We start from the raw sequence: 7095 nt of genomic DNA on the forward strand, positions 1-7095 counted from the left end.
TTAGGGTAAACTGGGTAAAACTGAGCAATATCAAGTAAACTGATTCAAAGTGGGTCATCAGACAAAGAAGGACAAATGTGATGTTGTGGGATTGGAAAAAAGGTCAAAATAAAACTTTTTCATATGGATAGGAAGGAGAGGGAATCCAACGAGATTGGAAGCGGAAGGCAGGAAGTGGCAAAACCCTAAGGGCAAGCCAAAAACCCTAAAACCAAGATGGAGAAAATGGTCAAAATGAACACTATCAGAGTGAGAGGGGAAAAATACAACACAAGGGGGTTGAATTAGAGGTCTAAATTCAACCTTATCACTAGGAGTGGGAAGAGAGGGGAACGATTTGGATAGGAATGGAAAGGGTTGAATGAGAGGACCAAATCAAGGACAAAAAACCCTAATTAGGATGCAACTAGATAAAACGTCACTGCAAAAGTGACAAGGGAACAATATGATGCAAAAAGGATGAGGTTAAGGGTAAAATACAATCTCAAACCTGAAATGGGAATGCAAGGGATCAATCTAGATGGGATGGGATCATGCGAATAAAAAAGATCATATGTGCGATAAGGTTAAAAACAAAGAATGCATGTGGTGTAGATTTTAAGTGTCTAAAACGGGAATACTAAAACTACCATCAAGGAGGAATGAAATATGCTCAATCATGTCCCCTATTTCTTGGAGTGCGTGATGTATCAAATAACCTTTCAATATCTTGCAATTAGTCATCTCTCTCTATTAAAATTGGAAGGGAATAATCAACCTGCTAAACTGAACTGATCTCTGAAGAAGTGGGAGGTGGAGGAGGATCAACACGTCTCAGGAACCACTGCGGATGACTGAAGCACACATAGGTTCAAGTGACCAAACCTCTCCTCATATTTCTAATATACTCTTGATTCATGAGAGATATGATTAGATACATGCTCAATGGGATTAAAATGTGAAAACTCATACAATAGTGTCTTATGATTGACACTGCCAACTTCAACAAGCTCTCTATTATATAGATATCTTAGAAGAACTAAATCGGGAGTGAACTCAACTATCTTGCATGTCCCACTGTGAGTAATCTAGTAGATAGAAAGAAGGTTGGAAGATAATGCGAGGACACAAAGAACATTATTGAATGTGCCACTATCAACCTCAATAGAACTACTCCCATTAACACTCATGTAAGTTTTATTACTCATAAAAATCTCTGCAAATGCATGATGATCAAAAGAAGATAACACATCCTCTAATGATGCCATATAATGTGAAGCTCCTGAATCTAGAAGCCACCTGGAGGACTATCAATATGTCAATGCAAAGAGAGCACGATATTTTATCTTGTCTCCACCACGTGCCATAGATGAAGACCCAAAATGGCCAAGTCTTGAATTGGTGGAAGAGGATGTACTAGATGAAGGTGGTTGGATATTATTCTTCTGAAGAATTACTTTTAGCTCATCAATCTGCTTTGTATAACACTAATGCTCATTATGTCTTGGCTTTGTGCAATAAGCACACTTAGTCTTTTCCTTCCTAGATGAAGACCTCTTGGAAGAGGTGGAAGAATTTGAATCATGTCCATGAGACTCTGAAGTTATAGATGGCTAAGTAGGTTGTGTACCTCTATTCTTTTGCTACTTCTTCTTATATTTAGTGGTAGATGTAGATCGAGCAACCAAGGCCTAAGATTTGGAACCAAAAATTGAATCAATTTGTGATATCTTGGCCTACTCCCATGTCAAGTACTCACACAATACCTCAAATGAAGGCATAGTGAATGTGGTGCCCAAGGCATCCTTGGTGGAATAGAATGATGAAGCAAAGAAATGAAATTGGCCTCGAAGCTTGGATAGAATCAAGAAGATGCACTACTTATCAGTCTTTTGCTTGCCACAACCTTGGAACTGTGATCTAATGGATTTGAATTTAAATAGAAATCCCTCAATGAAATGAAATGAAATAGGTATCAATGATGTCAAATCTATCTCAAGTTGAAGTGCACGAAACTCATTAATATCCCCCAAAATTTGCTCAAATTTAAGCTGCATAGCCCTAGGAGTGATGTAGAAATCAATATGGAACTGTAGACTATCCAAAACATGTAGGGAAATCAAACCCCTAGTCTAATATAACTTGTCCCTAACCTGAATGATCTCATACTTACTAATCAAGTTGGATTGGGCTTGATCTAAACAAGACCATAGACCCCTAGAAGGAAGAAATTTGATCATTGTAGTCTTCCATCTATGATAGGTATGAGGAGTGAGTTTCTCAATATAAGGATCTCCCATTAGGCTAGGGTTAGAGAAATATAAGAATCTAAAACATGATGATTCTAACCCCCCCCCCCCAACAACAAGAAAAATGAACCCTTTTGCACTTGTATAAGCTAGGAAATCACAAAATTTAAAAACACAGATCACGAAGTGTCTAATGAATATTCTAGAATAATTAACTACAAATCTTGATAAAGGTCTCTGAGAGATTTCTGCCTATATACGAAATTCAAAAAACGGAGTATGTTTGCCCAAGTTATGACCCTAGAAACATGAAACTAAAAGCTGACTTTGGAGGCCTAGTATGGAAAATTGGTGTAGAATCTAATAAGACCACCTACAAAATTAGAGAGCCCTCTAAATCAAATTTCCAACTATAGTATCATAAATTATAATCAGTCCAATTTACACCTCATGTTTGTGCTCCCACTTTAGTGTGTTCTATCCCCATCCCGCCTTTAGGTCTAATTTTACCCTATTCTCCAACTTTGATGTCATGAAAACCATTTGGTGGGTCCTATCATGGGATACCCTCCCCCTACCTATTTATTGGTCCTATTTGTAGAAGGACCAGAGCATGGATGCCTTGGTCTGGACCAAGGTGCCCCAAAACTCCCTAGTCCCTCTCAAATGGACCCCAATTTGAAATGGGGTAGGTTCTATATCTCCCTGATAGCATTTAATTCTTGGGCCTACACATGACTATTAAAGGTTGGCCTAATTGGTAATTTTCCTAGGGACCCCTATATAAAGACATCCTATCAATTTATTTTCACCTACATGCAATTGAAGGCTCCATCCATATTATCCGTTCATCCATGAAGTATTCATCATTAAGCATTTTCAGAGATTCAAGGCTGCATATTCATCATTCAAATATTGTGGAGCAAAGTTACATCAATCTTCATGTAAGCATATGTGTGTGATTAGGGTTTTCATTTCCATGTGTTTTTCATGCCATTACATTCAACAGTTGTGATTACATTCAACGAGCATTGCATCATCATCAACAATTACAGATCTGAGGTATAGCTCCTTAACATTTATTTTAGTATTTGCATTATTTCATTCAAGGTTAATTCCTAAACCAGGGTTTGTCTTAGGAAAACCCCTATCCCCAACATTTTTCCATTTCTTTTTGTGTGTAGGAATGGGTGAATGAGTTGTACTCGGGAATTTCAATAGTGTCGACACATAACCAGTGCCTTTATCTGGGCACCAAAGTCTACTTTCAACATGTAACTTTAAACCCAAATAGTTTAAACTGTAACCAGTGAAATCTCAACATCAACACCTTTTATCATAGTTTCTCTTGTAATCATACTCACAGATCATGCATGCATAAGACATCATTCTTCATCCTACTAAAGCAATTTAATCTCTTCCTTGAAGAGAAGCAAAAATGAGATGAACACTAGAACTAGCTAAGACAAAATAAATAATCCTTGATCATTCATTTCATGAACAATGCTATTACATGCTAGAGACAATAACAAGAAAAACAATAAACATTACTTGCATTTCTGATTACAACTATTCAAAGCATAAAGCACCTATAAACTGAAAATATGACACTAACTTGCATTAACTTCTGCACTGTACATGGAAGCCTTGCTTCCAAAGTTTCTCGAATTACCTTTCAGAATATTCACCAATGAGAAGAGAAAAAAGATAACCCTAAAAGAATCCCTAGAGGAATCTTCAAACAAGACACTTGTCCTCATCTCTGAATTTTTGCAATTTTTTTAAATCCGCACTCTTTTCTCCAAATTTGCCTAAGCCATCTTCAAAATGGCTAAGCCCTTTTTTATTTCTTTTACTCAAAATCATTGAAATAAAACAGCTATAATGACTTTAACCATTGGCCCCTTCTTAAAAGATTTAACTCAGTAATCCTCTTTTTGCACGATAGAAACATAAACCAATAAATTGACTTAAAATATTTCCTTTGTTTTCAGCTAACTAGTTATTAAAAAAGTTAATGTGAACCAATCACAAACAAGTTTTAACCTTTAAATTTTTCAATCTTTTTATTTACCAAATCATAGTTATACAATTTTTGACATTATAAATTACGAAAATTATTTTTCTAGTGTCTGTTTATTTATTTATAATTAAAGTTTGTGTTAACATGATGAGGAGGAGAGCTTTAATGGGAGGGGTCATTAAAGAGAGTACTACCAAAGAACAATTAAAATGTGTATATATTTTATCATTAATTTTATTTAGTTATTTGTCACTTTTTTTAAAAAAATATTATAAACAAGAACTTATTAAAAAGTATCTGGAATGTAGATTGATTTTAATATTTAATAAGATTTGCTTTATTCAAAATTATTAATTGTTTATTGTTTATATATTAATAAAACTATTAATTGTTTGATTGAGTTATTTTTTTAGATTGCTAACATTAAATTTTTACACTATAATATATTTTGACATATTTTTCAATTTATCTTCAACGTGTATATTTAAAGAAAATTACGAAGAAAAAAAACTTTAATATTTATATTTTCATAATAATATAATAATACAAATTAAAGTAACAATATACTAACTATAATTTAATAATATAAAAAATGATAATATACTAATAATAATATAAAATAGTATATTAATAACAATGCAATTTTAATTATTACAATAGAAAATTGTTTATTATATTATCTTTTATCATACACTATCTTATATTGTTTTTATTGTAAATTAATGTTCTTGTTTTTCTATTATAATAATTAAAAATATTAGGGTTAGAGTTAATAATAGGGTTCAATTAGGATTGGAGTTGGTGTTCCTAAGATTTAAAATGGGATTATAGGGTTAGGGTTTAATCACTATTAAGGTTATGGTTAATATCACGATTAGAGTTATGTAATTACATATTTTCTTGATCAACAAAACCTTCACATAATTATACATTTAAGACAACACAATTGTAGAAAGATAAATAATATAAAACAAAATAAATTAAATTAAACAACATGTTAGTTACAATTAATAAATTACTATTTCAAGTACAAACTAACAAGAAAGATAAATAATATAAAATAAATTAAATCAAATTAAACAATATATTAATTAAAATTAATAAATTACTATTTCAACTACAAATTAACAAGGCAAGTACTCGCCACTATGTGGCACTTGTTTAAATTGAAATGATTTAAATAAATAACATGTCAAATTCTTTTTCAATGGGTTTTAAATGATCACACTAGGTTCTATCACTAGTCGGGCTCCGGGTGGGCCCGACTAAAAAAAAACGTTTTCAAACAACTGACCATTGCAAACGCTCAAGAACACCAACTGGACTAAATCTGGGCGCAAAAACTTTAATAGGTGATCACTTAAATTTGATGCTCAACACCTCTGAATTCTAGCTAGAACCACCTAAGGAGCCTCTGAAACTAGTCTAAAAAACTAACCAAATCAAATCCTTAAACCTTGCAAATTGGCATACTTGTAGAGTGTCATACAACGAATCCAGAATGCATATCAGTGTTTCATGATGACACTTGAGGTGAAAATTTTTAATCCTCAAAGTTTCATAATCAGACTTTTCTGAAACTGCACCTGTCAAATCAACCTGAAACCCACTTAAACACTGAGCTGAAAAAATATCAAACTTTCGTTTCAAGAGTTGCCACCTAGTGAGTTAATAAATCTAGATGTCATGAATGTGTGTGCAAGAGGGTTTGAATTGATTAGATCATATGTGTGAATTATTAACCCTCAAACTTGCCCTCTTTGAAAAATCTAGAAGTGTTGATTGTGAAACCCTGAAAAAGTCAGTTTGAAATAAGCCTTGAAAAAAAATTAAATGATGAGCTGGGGGGATACAAGTTGGTACAATGGTAGATAATTATATAGAGAATCATGGGAAACTTTCACTTTTACATGCAAGTCAACAAGTTATCAAATAAAAATTCAAATGTGGAGCCACTTTCTGCAGATTTACACAATCCAGTTTGCAAATTTGAACTTTTTGTAAATGGGCTCATGGGGCCTTGCCAATTGACATGGGAGCACATTTAGATGTGAACAATCATAGAAAAATTTCAATTGGGTTTAATCTTCCTTAGGCACAAAAATGCAACCTCTCAAAGATGGCTTACTCAAAAAGGCGCAACATGTGCAATCAACAAACAAACTTTCGGACCTCCAAACAAGGGTATCAAAAACACATCGAAACGGATCCAAATAGGCTACAAATAGATACATGACATATCTGATAGGCGCTTTTTCATGACGATCCATGTGTGTAAATTTATAGGCTTTCAAACTAAACAAGTTGGGCTTATTCAACAAGATACTTTTTTAGTGCATGAGGCAAAATTTTGAACCTGGGCCCTCAAAATTAGGCAAAATTTTTTAGGTCCCAACATTTCCAAAACTAGAAAGTTTTAAAAAAATAGAAACTTGCAAAATATAGAAATTTTTTGAAAATAGAAACTTTCTAAAAAAAAAACTTTCCAAAAATGGAAACTTCTCGAAAACAAAAACTTTCCAAAAACGGAAACCTTTTGAAAAAGGAAAATTTTTGATTTTTTTTGGCAAAGAGTTCCTTGATCTCCATTTTTGACAAATTGACAGTCGATTATTGGGTGCCCGAGCCTCTTAAGCATGATGGTGACGTTCGTTTTGCACCAAAGTGCCTCGATTTTTTAGCTACCCCCCAATTTTGTCTCGATTTTGATGCCCTTTGCCAATTTGACCCCAAATTTCAACTGCTCAGATTTTGACAAAAACACAATCAATCTTATGGTTTTTCAATGATACGGATGCGATGGTGATGCTCATTTTTCTCTAAAATTAATAATCATAAATATGC

This window comes from Cryptomeria japonica, chromosome 9 (genome assembly GCF_030272615.1).
Source record: "Cryptomeria japonica chromosome 9, Sugi_1.0, whole genome shotgun sequence".
NCBI lineage: Eukaryota > Viridiplantae > Streptophyta > Pinopsida > Cupressales > Cupressaceae > Cryptomeria > Cryptomeria japonica.